Source organism: Tribolium castaneum, chromosome 4 (genome assembly GCF_031307605.1).
Source record: "Tribolium castaneum strain GA2 chromosome 4, icTriCast1.1, whole genome shotgun sequence".
Taxonomy (NCBI): domain Eukaryota; kingdom Metazoa; phylum Arthropoda; class Insecta; order Coleoptera; family Tenebrionidae; genus Tribolium; species Tribolium castaneum.
The window spans coordinates 1,105,130-1,119,933 of NC_087397.1; the positions used below are offsets into that span (position 1 = coordinate 1,105,130).

General features: G+C 33.9%; 1 protein-coding gene and 1 long non-coding RNA gene across 9 annotated transcripts in view; both read left to right on the forward strand.

Annotated features, from left to right (window-relative positions):
* mub (mushroom-body expressed) overlaps positions 1-14,804 on the forward strand; it is a 63,438-nt gene that overhangs the window by 17,184 nt on the left and 31,450 nt on the right. For all 8 annotated transcript variants that reach the window (XM_064356047.1, XM_064356046.1, XM_015985512.2 and 5 more), the window contains exon 3: positions 1,702-1,736. The gene's annotated coding sequence lies outside the window, so the exon portion shown is untranslated. The remainder of the gene's footprint in view (positions 1-1,701; positions 1,737-14,804) is intronic.
* LOC135265952 (uncharacterized) lies at positions 10,032-10,766 on the forward strand. The gene is made up of 2 exons (XR_010333844.1): positions 10,032-10,543; positions 10,605-10,766. It is a non-coding gene; the product is annotated as an uncharacterized LOC135265952 (long non-coding RNA).

Here is a 14,804-nt window from a genome sequence, read left to right on the forward strand (position 1 = left end):
TAAGGGAAAAATAACAGTGCCACCCTGTAAAATTCTCATAAAGCGATAAGAAATGATAATGAAGCGGTTCTGCGTGCGTCTGAATACGCGGGTCGGCTGCGCTTAAAAATTCTCAAACCTGCATAATCTGGAATTTATGTAGGAAATCTTTTAATGTTCGTTTTATATAGCGCCTCATAATAGGAGAATTAGCCGGCTTGCATTATATTAATCTTTATTATGCCAGCCAAGCAATTTGAGAGTAACTTTACATCCTTTAAGATTGTACATCACAAACTTTCAGGATTAAGACGAAAGCGTCTTCATAAGCATATGATAAAATTCCCAAATAAAAAACGATGAGCAGGAAACTACCAACAGCGATCCCGACTCTATTTAAAACAGGAAATCAGCACATGAATTAAAGTCGCGCTTGAACCGGCGAAAGCTCGCTCTGGTCCTTGTGTAAGTAAAACTGAAAGCGTCGTCGACGATGGACGATAATTAATTGAATTGGATGTACAAGCGAGACGGAAGGTTGGAGGCCCGCTGTCTGGCCTGAATTATGCATCTGATAAACGTCAGGGTTAATTTCAATCACACATTTATGGAAGCTTTATTTAGAAACACTTTAATTTTTAAGCACCGTCTGAAATTGAAATGGCAGCGCGATTTTCCCAACAAAAATCATTTTTTTGGAGCTAATCTCCACCTGTTTTATTTAATTAACCATAAAAGATGAATTAGCGAAAGAGTTATTAAAACACGTACTTGCTCTAAATCCACGGAAACTTCCCAACGGCCTTAATAGGGTAGTTAATAAAATTCAACTTTTTATTTTGACGAATTTACATTCAAATGACGCCCCTTCTTTATGTCTTTTATTTAACTTAACTAAAAAATTTCTCGTATTTACTGGATTTTTTGCCAACAGCTGGAGCAGATTGTGAGATATTATGACCGTCTGTGGAAACTGCCACGAGTTAAAGTGCCTTTTTGTTCTTTTGCAGTTTATTGAAACAACACATCTGGGCTTGTTTTCGCTCAAAAAATATACTTATCCAAGTTAATACAGATCCAATTGTTACATGTTTAGAAGCAAAGATCCGGTCATGTAAAATGTATGTGGAGGCATTTGGAAGTCAGTAGTATTTACCAGGAAATAGCAAAATGTAGATTAAACTCCACCGTCTCTTGAATTTTGCTTCAATTTGATCTGAAAATGGTCTTTCATTTCAATTGAATTATGTTTTGGCAGCTAGAATTTTTATTGTAAAGGAGAGACAAAAAGACCGTAAAACAGCTCGTTTCGCAGGTTATTTATGGCACTTTTCCATAAAAACAAACGTCGCAACATATATATTTTTTATTTTAAATATTTCAAGAATGTAAGTTTAAATGAAGGTGAGAACTGGAATGATTCAGCTGGATAGGAAAAACTTGTCTATTTAAAACATTACAAGATTGCAATTTGGAGCATTTTCTCTTGAAAAACAACCGAAACGAGTATTTCAATTATGCAGCGAATGAGAAAAATTACAAAAGTGTTAAACGTTCTACTGAACCAAATAATTAAAAGATCGTTTTGCTCGTCTTTCTAGTTAACAACAGATTGTAGCGCATGCAGTTTGTAAAATTGAAGTTTATATTTACTCCAGATTTGCAATTAAAATCGAGCAATTTTCGTTTGGTTTTGTGGTAATAGTTGCTTTGTTGTTGCAGATTCAGCTTGTGAAATCACTAATCTAGAATTTAAGGTAAGTTAGTGTTGTTCCAAGTCGGGTGGTTAATATTGCACACGCTCTTCATCGAAACAACAATCGTCTTAGCGAATTATAAAAGTTTAATGAAGACGGAAACATCTCGATCGGCTCTTGAGTGCGTCCAAACTCGATAAAACTTTAGATCGATTCGCGCGAGCGTCGCGAACTTCATAAATTTATTAAAAACCGCACGAATAATCCAAAACTCAGCGAAATCCACAGTGAGAATATATTTTGTTGACGTAAACAATCCACCCGCGTATGCATATTTATATAAATACTGCCCTCGAGAGCCCGAATTTCGCTTCTGAATTTATGTTGTCGTAAAATCTACAAGAAGTGGCATAAATTGCGGTCGAGTAAAATCGGGCGCGTTTTTCCCATTAAGCGACCATGTCGCTCAAATATCCATTTTCGATTAACATGATGTTTTAACCCATTGACGCTGCAATTGATTGTTTAATTTACATTAACTAAAGGGACATTGTTTGGGCAAAATTTAATCATCGAACGTAATGGGCTTGATTGAATTTTCAAGCTGCGAGACAGATATCCAGGAAACTATTTTACTCCGAGTGAATATTGCTGGATTAACCACCGGTTAAATTAAGCCCCGTTTTTGAAATCGAAAGTGGGATTCCTCGGATATTAAGTATTCAAGTCAAGGGATGTTCGCTCTGTGTGCCAGGGGTGGTACAACGCCCTGTATCAGCTGTGCTGTACCAACTTTGAGTCAATACACAACTTTGCGAGTTCCCAAGATTTTTTTGAAGGGCTTCCCTCTTGTGTTCTTCTACATTTTAGCGCTTTTGTCGAGGCTTTTGTAAACTTAATCGTTTTATTGGCTATTATGCTCAACTGTTTCATTATAATGCTCGCTTATCTAAATATACACGTTTGAGTTTTCATCACTCTTGACTTCTTTATTTAGATTCCGAACGCTAAGTGCTATTTCTGCAGCCACTAGACGCACTTAAATGCGTAAAATTCGTAATTAAACATCTGTTAAGTACAATGTAAAAAAGTGCTCATTGGCACTAACCCAAAAATGGCGACAATTAACCGACCATTGAAAACACTAAAACCCAAGCAAGCGGATTAATTTATTTTTCGATAAACAAATGTAGAAATGTTAAGTCGCCGGCGTGAGTTTGGCGCAATTTCATTAAGAGGAAAGCGAAACCATTAATGCATTTGAAAGTACGATTCTGAAGCCGCAATCGTTGGCTGCAGTGCAAATTGCTCTCAAATATCCTCAGATTTTCTTCATTTGCGTTTGAAGTGTTGAACTAAGACAAACTCGGCAGGGTGCTGTATAATCTTCTTTGAGCCGCTTTTGCTGCCAAGTTAAATAAAATAACTACTAAAGCGGGACACAATAGTGGATTGCTTGATTAAAATATTGATTTTCCTTAATGAAATTTGCTCAATTATGGATTGGAAAAATTGAGATTGCCTTCACAACTTTTAATTTACTTAGTATGCGTTTATTACGTCCACCGGAACAAATTAATAAAACATGTGCTGGGTTAAAATAATAAACGCTAGATGAGAACAGTAACCCTTCAAAAAATGTGCCTGTGTGTTCTTATAAAATATAGCACAGTTGCAATAAAATTAGCGGCTTCTAAAAAGCAAAACAAAAGTCAGTCATTGAAAATAGTTAATGGGTAGCACTTTATTGGCAGCTTATATTTACGACTACCAGAGAAAAAAGTCTCAACAGTCAAAAAACAGACGAATACTACGAGGAACACACCTGAGCCAAGAAATAAGACATAAATTAGAATTAAAAAAATTGCTATTTCAAACAAGTGGCGATATAATTTTGCTTTTTGCTTTAAAGAGGATTTGTTATTTTTCCTTTAGAAGAGTGGAGTATTATTTTTCTTTTTGTTAAAAATTATACTGTAGGGAAGGTGACCCTACTGACTGCGCCAATTAAGTCTTAGTATATTTTTTACTACAATTATGGTTTCTCTCGCGACAAATTTTTGGTGTTTTGTGATTTAAAACCGTTACCATAAAGAAAACAAAGTTAAGATTTAGAGGGAATATGCAAGTTTTTGTATGTAAAACCCGTATCCATCCACAGGTCGTTGTTTACGAGTTTTATGCGGGATCGGTTTTGCTTATGTTGCGAAGTTTTCCCCGACAGCAGGAAAGATCTCCTGCAATTTTTTATTTTCGAAGCCCACAATTGAAAAACAGCGCTTTTAATACATCGTTAGACTCGGCGAAAGAAACCCAACTGGCTTCTCAATTAAGAATTATTTATTTTCCTTTGGAAATTTTCCGCTGTACATAAATCGGATTGTCGCAGTAATATTCCCTTGTTACATAAGACTAAAGAGCCTTTGTATTTTATTTCACAAATTGTTCTTTCATCCTTTCCCTACTTATTTTTTTACGTAAAGTCGTTTCGTTCGTAAAAAGACGTCTAAAGTTTGCCAAAAACCGTTAACCGTGCAAATTGCTTGTTTTTGGGTAAAGAAAGCAAAGTATCTCAAGTGAAAAGGTAGCAGACACACATTTGGACACCATCCGAATCCCAAATCATGACGTGAAAACCAAACTATCAAAACTGAATTCCTGTCGGCGGCGTCGTGACGTCACGAATCGTGGTGCAATCAATGCGATAGACAGAGAGACGGCGCGCGCCGTCGTCACGGTAACCAGAGAAGAGAGTGGTTAGCGTGTGTTGCTTGGTTACCTGCGTTCAGGTGAAAAGGGACTTTACCATCTGGATGCCAAAAAATAATACACTTTCGGTACCAAACTCAATTCAATAGACCCTGCTTCTTATATATGGGAGCGGAAAACGTCAATCACCAGACAAATAATGGAATTTTCACAAAATATCAAACATGAGGGAAATTTATTGAAAATAAAATGCTGCCGCCAGTGGTTCTGATCGACGAGGTAATCCGGCGGTGGACATGGATCATGTCTTTTCCCTCGTAACCAAGGGGAAGTCCAGAGCTTTATTTTGATATCAGATTCGCCAATAAAATAAATATTGCACAGTTTACATTTTTTTTTTTGTTTAAAACTACCAAATGTAAAACTGCAACAATTTGCGTTAAAGGTTCGGTAAGTAAGTTACACCCTAATAGCTAACTTCCCGTACTTGAACCATTTAAAGAATTAATAAAATAATATAAGAAAAACGAAAAACACAGGATTTTCCAAGTGTTTGGAAGCTTTTATTGTAATATTCTGTGTGGGTACATCTCCTTTAAATGTTATACAATAGTTTATTTGTATCAGGCAGCTCTCAAGGAGGCAACAATAGATTCAACTAATCGGCCAAGAAGTTTTGGAGCTAAAAACTTTGACGGTCTAAGTACTATAAGCTGTCTCAAAATCTAGGTTTATGGAAATTTTAACCAAACGGACTCAGAAATCGGAATATTTTGCATTCGTTTTAATTGTAGATTTCTCCTCCCAAGCAAACTGATTGAAATATACAGGGGGCTTAGCGAATTGGCAAACGTTTAAAGTTTTAAGTTGTTAAACAAAATCAAGATTTTTTTATTTCTTTTAAAATTGTTAAAGTTAAAAATTAAAACCTGTCTGAATAAATTTTCTCGAGCTATTTTTTTTGTCCCGTCCGTCATGTCCCGTCCGTCATATGTAAACAAAAAGTAAATTAACTAAAATTATCAGAATAAAAATAAGTTTTTCAGCTTTTAAAAGACTTTTTTTATCTGCATCTCTCCAAATAAATGTTAAAGCACAAAAGCTCAGTCTTAAATTATTAAAAAAACTTTGCAAAATTGGCCGATAACGGATTTAAAAACGTGAGTTGATATTAAAAACTAGTTCTGTTAGAGAATGGTTTAGCAAAGATTTAAAGATAGCTGGAGAATGCCAAAAAGTATAGATTAAATATTCCCAAAAAATTATTTTGAACTTCAATCCCCAAATTTTGAGAACCGCTGAACTAAATGATAAATTAGCGTGTACTTTAAAATTGTCGACAAATAATTGAAAAATTTTACAAAAAAATAAACAAAAAAACATTAAATTAAGGACTTTTTGGGGTTCCATCAGGAGAAAAATAATTATGTAATATAGCATTGACACTGGATTACTATTGATTTATTTGCTTTGTTTGTTACACGAGTACGTACTGCAGAAGTGCAGAATGCTTAGAAAACAACGAAAAGCTTTAGTTCGTTTAAACCATTTATAGAATGAAAGGTTTTCTCTGTTTTTGTTTGAACAACAATGGACGAGATTTATAAAAATGCAATTTTGTAGCAAATACAAACCCAGCTGACGCGTCTACGTTTTTTAATGTCAGTGATGTATGAGGAAATATTTTCACAATAATTATTTTCTTGCGTAATTTTAAATAAATGTATTTCCTGCATGTATACTCACTTTTCGAAAATTCAAATATTTTTCTCGTCTCAAATGTATTTGTTTATAAAGTACGGGCTACGTTCGCATGCATAAGCAAACAAAGTTGACTTTCCATTTTTTGATTAATATTTATAAGAGCATGTTCTTTGACGATTTCTAATCGAGCTAAACGCTCGCCCTTTACCTTTCCGTTTCCTCCCCATGTGTAAAAAGCGAAAATTTGAATAAAGCATGTTTATTCTGCCTAGTCACGTGAACGGCTTTGTGGGTCGACGGTGTAAAGATCTTGAACTTACGTGACGCAAGTATAAAAATTCATGAATTAATATTAGAGCATATTCCGCTAGAAATAGTGCAGAGTGAATGATTTCCCAAATCTCGGACATCCGTTTCACTTTTGACAGTGATGAAATCATCTCGTTCACAAGTGAAATCCTGGAAGATATCCCTCTTTGAAAATATTCACCCCAAAAACTGAAGGATATTTGACAATCCCATTGTTTTTTGTCTTTGAAACGTAAACCGAAAAACTTCGACCGAGGGTGTAAGCATGCTTAAACCGACGTTTTCGAGCATTCATGTTTTTTGCCTTTTATTTATTTGCGGTCGCTTTGACATTTGTTCTTTGATCTCTCTGAAATTGGGACGTGTAGACTTTCGACCGCAAGCCTGAATTTTTCAAGAATTCTCTAAATCCAACCTAAATAAATAAACAGCGAAAACTCACTCGAAAGTAATTAATTTTGATTCGAAAAGTGTTTAATAAAATTTGAGGAGCTGTCAAATCAATAAAATGAAGCTGCTGAGCTTATAATAACACTGGAATAAATTAGGAAGTTACCTACATACTGAGTGCCCTGGTTAGGACTGAGGATATTCAATTTGGAGTTTCAAATCTTTTTTAATAGTTGAGTCATTAAATCAGATTAGAATCTTTCAGACAGACCTCAACCGCATTTAAAGCTTTACTCAATTGTTGAATTAATTTGATCACGTCCCACTTTTATCGCCATTAAAATTTTATCTTGCAGTCGTAAACACTGGGCGTATTTTTTACGCAAAAATCATCATAAAATTTGTATTAATGGCTAAAAGCGGGAAAAATCGGATTATGCTCTTATTACGATTTAATAAACACTAAACTTGGTCTATAAATTAAACATGGGTGAAGTTTACGTAAGGATAATGGAACAGCAAAAGGGGGATTATCCATACCATCCTTATTCACTTCTCTTTTAATAATTTCTTTTAGGTGAGACTAGATAGTTCTCCTAGGGATTCAACCGGATATAAATGTTACAAATGTTGGACAGTTGAAATAAATTTTCCTTATTCAAACAGGAGAGAAACGTAAAATTTTAATGTTGATTAATTGATGCTGCTGAAGCCGTTAAAACCGGGAAAAATATTCATCACTCAAAAAACAAATAAAGGAACAAGGTTTTTGCTCCCAACTATGCGTCAATCTGTGAATTTCGAAAATGGAACAACACTTTTTAAAATTTTTCGAAAAATAATTAAATGTGTTTCGATTAAATGAAGCTAATCCGCTATTTTAAAAGCGCTTTTTATGTCAGCGCTAGCTTAACCATTCGAAACAATAACGCAAAACTGGCAACGGGTAACTCTATTCACATAAAACTAAATTAAATCGGAATTTCATAAATCCAATCTGTCGGCAAACGTAATAGATATGAAATTTCCAAAATGCGATATTTTATATCACAATAAAATTAATATTGCGTTCACCTGAAAGCCCGCTCAATGCAAGGAAATTTCGCTCCCAAATATCAAATTCTACCCCGCGTTGTGTAGGCATGTTAATATTCCATATTTCGGTGCACTTATTTAAATTGGCCTTAACGTATTTTCCTCATCATCAATTTCATACTCGGCGACGTTTTTGTGAAAATTTTTGTTCGTGCACTTTACGATATTAAACTCCAACATTCACGTCTATTATTAGTGGAACGGCGGAATTTTTCTATACGGGGAATTCCTTACATTTGAGATTTTTCGCAAAAATTAACCAGACTTAATAAGCAACTCTATGAGGCAAAAAAGACCCAGATCCTGCAACTTTAATGTCATTAGAGCAGATCTAGTGACGCTTCCACTACAATTGGGATTAAATTCGTATGAATGGAGTTGAGGGTGCTTGAGTTTCTGCTCTCGCAGGTGTTTGAGTCCTTCTGTTTAACACCTACACGGTGGTTTGACCTTGCATGTAATTATGTTCGCTGGGTTTCAACGACCGACCTGACCAGCAAACAAACAAACTGAGTTGGTTTAGGACACTGGGCTTTGGTATTTGTTACAATTAATGGAGATTTTTCGGTTCTGACAAAACTGAGACCGGATTTTACTTAAAACTCGAAATAAATTTGTCTTCTTGAAAATGAAAATACTTTTTAATTTTTAAGTTTCTAAATTGATTTCTTGTATCCTAAATAAGATTGAAACTTAACTCTCTAGTTTGAAATAAAATAATAGGTACTTTCCTCATTTTTTTATTAGTATGTTTATTTAATTTAATAAAAACAGTAGATACTACTGGTTGTTTTACATCTAAAGATTTTTGTTTCTCAGGTTTTCAGCATTTCAGCTTTTTAGTTTGCTAAATTCCCATGGTATTTACTTCATATTATTCATTTTCCAAATTTTTAAATTTTTCGTGGTTTTATTGTCATATTTAATTAATGTTTTTACTTTGCAGTTTCATAGGTTTTTAATTATTCACTTTGATCTACAGGATTTTAATCTTAATGTTTTAATTTTTTTGTATTCCCGTTTTTAAATTTTTTAGCTTTTCAGTCTCTTAGTTTTTTTTTCAGAATCTAATGTTTCAATTTATTAGGGTTTCTCTTTTCCAGTTCTATAGTATTTTTAGTTTCTCAGTTTTTTAGTCGCTTCAGAATTTCAGTGTCAATATTTTTTAGTTTTTTGTGTCTTAAAGTTCCTTTATACAGGGTGCTCAAAAACTGGCGCACCAACTCAGTGGTACGTTATTGAAAAGCAAGTGCAAATTACGGGAAAAATGTTGAAAAAATTCCTAAAGTTATATTTTAAAAAATGTGGAGCTACAAACTTATTGTGTTAACTTCTTTAGTTTTCATTATTTTTTTATGTTTTTATGTTTCATACCAGGTAATCGTTCCGTAACAAAACGATGAATAATTATTTTTAAATTTACTCTCAGATTTTAGCAGTTTTTGTAGTTTAAAAAATTAAAATTTATCCAAAAAATCACAATCTGTAGATGTGTCAACACTGAGAATTATTTCCTAGGAAACCGTTTCAAAAATAATTTATTTTTATTGTTGCTCAAATTCTATTGCAATCATGACTGTAAGACAACGTTGCCACATATCATTTACCTAAAATTAGTTATTTATCAATAACTTTAATACAAAGAATTTTTTTACTATTTTTACCATTATATGTAACCACTTCTCTACCACCCACCATTGAGTTGGTGCGCCAGTTTTTGAGCACGCTGTATTATATTAGTATATTAAATTATTTTTTAATTTTTGGTTTTGGAGTAATACAATAATTTACGTAGAAGTGTCAAAATTGCAGTGTTAGCCAATTGTAAATTTTGATTTTCGAAATTTATTTATCTATTATTGTAGTTGTGATAATTAATAATTTTTCTAATCGGACAGTGTAGATTTTAATGAGTTGTAAGAAAGTTAAAAAAGTGTGTAGTAATAAGTCATAACGAAGTTAAGCCGGTTGGGTTAAGCGGTCAAAAAGCAAGATTTGAATTTAATTCAAAGGATTACAGAGTAATGATGCCAAAGCTGAGCTTCCCCGATTCGTATTCACCGTGCGAAACAATTAGGAAAATGGACAATCAAATTAATGTGTCCTGATAAAAGAAACTTTGTAACGGATAGGGAGTGTGGCAAAGTTTTCGTCCTAGCCGGCGCCACAACACTGACAAAGTATTTTACAAAACATTTGTGGTGCTTCTAACTTCACTAGTAGCGCAACTTTTCGTTAATCACGAAACAATGTTTTCGTCTTAAAATCGTCAGTTAATAACATCGAGAGATATTTAATGGCAAGGCGCATTATTTTTCCTTTTGTGCTGGATGCTTTATATCGTACTAAATTTAGACGATATCGTTCTGGAATGACGTTTAGATCTTTTGTACGGCAGATGTGATGTTATTAGTTGTGTTGACAGTAGCAATTCGACTGTGATGAGAACGTTGTCAGTCTGCTATACCGATAAATCTTATGTTGTTGCATCGCCTTGTATCCTTATCTTGAAATGGCGGGGTTGTATTCAATAGACCATTAGAGAGATGCGTCACAAACAGATTTTGAGATCAAGAATTTCCTCCCATTGAAATGACGTTTAAATTTAATAACGCCGAAATACCTCCTGGCTTCTGCCTACCGTTATTGATTGTTCTCTTGTAATAATAACCACAATTAATTTCGTCTAAACAAGGTTTCATCCGCCTTGATCGATTTCAGACCAGCTGTCATACGAAAAAGTTTGGACGAATTCCTGGCCATTTATCTTCTTCAAATACCTTAGAATCCATTGTGATGTCTGTCGCTGTTACTTACCTAAACTTGCGAAAGTATAAAGTAAATTATGTACGAACACTTCCACTAGTAAATTATTTCCAAACAGCAGTTTTATTTATTTAAGCTCAAACTTTCCACCAAAGGCAAATGTTCCGCAAGACGACCCCAAGGGTGTCGGCAATAATTAACTTGCACGTTCGAACATTTTGAAAAATATAATTTGGCTCGTAATCATAATTCCGCAAGGGGCAATAGTTGAAGCAGCATCGCATTTCTCTCATTTTAATAAGAAAGACTTTAAATAAGAGAAATAAAGCTAATTTAAAATATTCTAGAATTACGTTCATTTTAGCTAAATCAAATGTAACGTTAGGTAAAAGTGCACATATTTTCGCACACAACGGAACTAGCCGTGCATAAAAGATACATCACGACTTTAACGAGCGATTTAATGAACTGAAGTGACATTGTAGAAATTCAAGACTTTGTATTAATTTTCTGGCCTGGAAAGTGTAAGAAGCTGTCAGCTGGTGAGGTAAACACGAGTTTAACAAATTTCTAACGACGCAAACAACAAAACTGTGCAGGTAATGCCTAAACACTTACAGAAATTCGGTTTTTCTTGACAAAAAATAAAAATGTCGATAGAAATATAGAAAGGTAATGCCTCTAGACTTTTCTGGTGTGTGCAGCTTTGATTTTCAGTGGTATTTTGTAAATTTAAATTCAAAATACTTAAAAAAAATACAATTAACGCATTCTGAAAAACAACATACGGTTCTGAATCACCTTTAATGCTTTCTGAAATACAGTTAATACAGTTAAGTTAATTTTGTTAATTATGGGTGTACTGGGGAGGTGCTTAATCACCTGTGCCGGGGCTAATGGGCGTTGATTTATGTGAAAAAAGTGGCATCGAGCCGGGTAATGATTCTTTCAATTTGCAAGTCTAAAGGAGTTTACTTTCGGCGAGCGGTGCGACTTGGGGCTCAGAGCCATTAAACTTTTATAACAATTAATTTAGGTCGAGTTTGCTCCGGTGGCGCGTCGGTTAAACAAGATAAATTTTTTCCAATTTGGCGGTTGGAAAAGAAGTCGTCGTGAGACACCAAATATGGCCCTTTTGAAACCTCAAAAGTTATGCGTTTGGCAATAATGGAGCACCGTTACGAAAGCGAATTCAAACTTAAGCCAATTTCAATACGAATATCGACGCCTTCAATATGGAACTTGGTGCAAACACAGAGACAAAAGAAACTTCGAACTCATCAAAATGTAAATGGCACGATGCGGTTATCTTTAGTGACTCTAAACGGGTCGCTGATGATTTCAAAGCTCCAGTCTTTGTGTTAAATCTCGACTGAAATTAAATTAAGCTGCGACACTCTATCTACACTCGTCCCAGACAGACAGACGCACACAACACCACGACTCCGGTGATGTTGCTTCACATCGCAGCTTTTATGCGCCCCGACGTTTAAATAGATTATGTTATTCATAATGTAAGCTTTGTGTGAAATTTAATCCTTTACTGTGCATTGTGGAGGGAAATATTTACCCAATAAATTGTTCATGCGCTGCATTCGATTATGCAGACATGCACCAGGCACCCTGAACACGCTGCTTGCCCTTCAAACACATCCAGGTACACACATGCATGCAAATGCTACTAAATCCCAATCAAAAATCTACAAAACCTAAGGTCTGAAGAGAAGCAGTTTAAGCAAGCAAGTGAACGCAAAATTTGAAATTGGCTTAAAAAAAGTTATAAATAAAATGCCTTCTTTACAACTGGATGTTGTTCCTAAATTACCTGACAAGTTAAGTATTTGTAACCGACTTTGAACGGGTTAAAAAGTCGATTAAATTCATTTTTCTATTAAAAAAAAAATTACGTCCAAATTGCAGGAAATAATCATGAAAACTTTCTGAGGACCTTAGCAGTAACATACATACTTTTGAACAAAAAAGTTAGTGTCGTTTAAAAATAAAATGAAAAGACCAAATTTTTTAGTCATTTTATTAAAAGATGGTACTAGATTTTTTGATAATTTTTGTTTGTTTTGTTTATGGCTTACTTGTAACTGTGTATTTTTTTAAATATAATTATTACGCTGTTTAAATATTTGTAATATTTATAATAAAACAACATATAATATTATTATATATTATATATTATGTATAATATATTATATATTATATATTATATATTATATATTATATATTATATATTATATACAGACTGATCCAGAAATACTAAGTCTGTTGGCAACGCTGGACTTAAATTACCAATGGAGTACGCTTTCAGTTAACAACAATTTAACACTCTTGTGGGGTTGTACGTCAAATAATTGTCAAGAAAAATCGAATTCGGTTGGAATGTTACAATTTACGAGCACAAATACTTTCAAATGTGTTGCCAACAGACTCAGTATTTTTGGATCAGTCTGTATTATATATTATATATTATATAATATATAATAATAATATTATAAATTTATAATATTTAAATAAATCGAGATAAGAACTGGTCTGTAAGGTAATAAGTTAGCCTAGGAACAAAAAAAAACCGATTTTGTTTATTATTTTTCTGAAAAACTGAGTTTGAAATTGGTGCATTCAGCAGCAAACTGAATCAGATTCTGGGAAGCTTCTGAAATTTTATCAAACAAATTATCTCCCGCAGGTAATAAGAGTTAACAGTGAAATAAGCTTGCGCACTATAAAGTTTGGAATTTAATTTATTATTTTAGAGCCAGCACGTTCTAGAATTTTACACCTAAAGTTTACACCAGAAGCATTAAATGGCAAAATAATAGTCGATACTTCCATTTTCCTGTTAACTATTATTACCCTAAAACAGTTAGAAACCCAACGACGTATAAATATAAATTTAGGTAAATGTGCTTTTACAGTTCCGTAACAAAAATTGGCGTTTTGCTGGCCGGGATTTTAAATTTTATCGGAACTCTTAATGGAATTTTTCACTTGGTTTGTGCTATAAAACTAAAATGATGTTGTTATTGTGTGCACCTGCAGTGTCTTGTATTTTCGTAATCAGTGTTATGCGTCAGCTCACAATAATGATCCATTAAGGGATGATGAAACTAGCTAAATAATTAAATGAAAAAATACAATCTGCTAATGGAGCAGGTTTAAGATGCAACTTAATTTTAATAAATAATTGCAACTTTATCCGATATTGCAAACTGGAACATCACAGAGCGGAATTAGTTATGTGGTTTTTACATTTCATGAATCATGAAGCTGCAATTACATTTGACTGAAATTAAAACTGTAATTAAAACAAGTTATTAACTCATAACTCAATAACTGGCCTATGAAACATATTTGCTACAAACTACAAAAAATCACCAATACGACATTGATTAACTTATTAGGAAGATATTACAATGTAAATGTTTCGTCGTCGTGTGTTTGCACTTCCTTTCATTAAATATGAAAATTACTCTAGCGCAAACGTATAAAATCTGTTAAAACGATGTTTTCGGTCTGATGCATCGCGACCGAAATTTGAACTTAAACGTCAATTTGAATATTCGCTCAACCAATGCTCATTAATTCCATAAATCGAATTAACTTCACGCCAATTAGACGCACCTTCATTAATTCGTACTGCGTATCACCTCAAGTTTTATTTTACCATTGACTCTGATCCCGGCCATTAGGGGAAGTACCGATAAAGTTTCAAACTGCTAGGCTGGATCTCTTGTACACATCCAATCAATCAAATCTCGCTACTTAAAGAGATTACTTTGTTCCCACTTGCTAGATCGGGTTGTCTGATCTCATTTGTGGAGACTTGGATGGGTGGTAATTTTTAATATCTTGGAAAGTTCCGTTTGGTGCTGAATTACGCCTGGATTTAATTTAGAAAAACGGAAGGTTCCTCATTGTAGGAAATCTTAATTTCGTCTTAAATTTCTCGGTAATCTAATTAAGGAGACCTAAGTCTGATTACTACGAGAACACCTGCCGACGTTAAATGCTGGCATAATTTTTACCGGTGTCGCACGGAAATATCGCACATGGGGGCCCATTGTGCGATTCATTAATTTATTAGCAATTTCTTTCCGTCTTCACAATATTATTTTTAGCAAGATTCTTCCGTTCTCAAAGCAA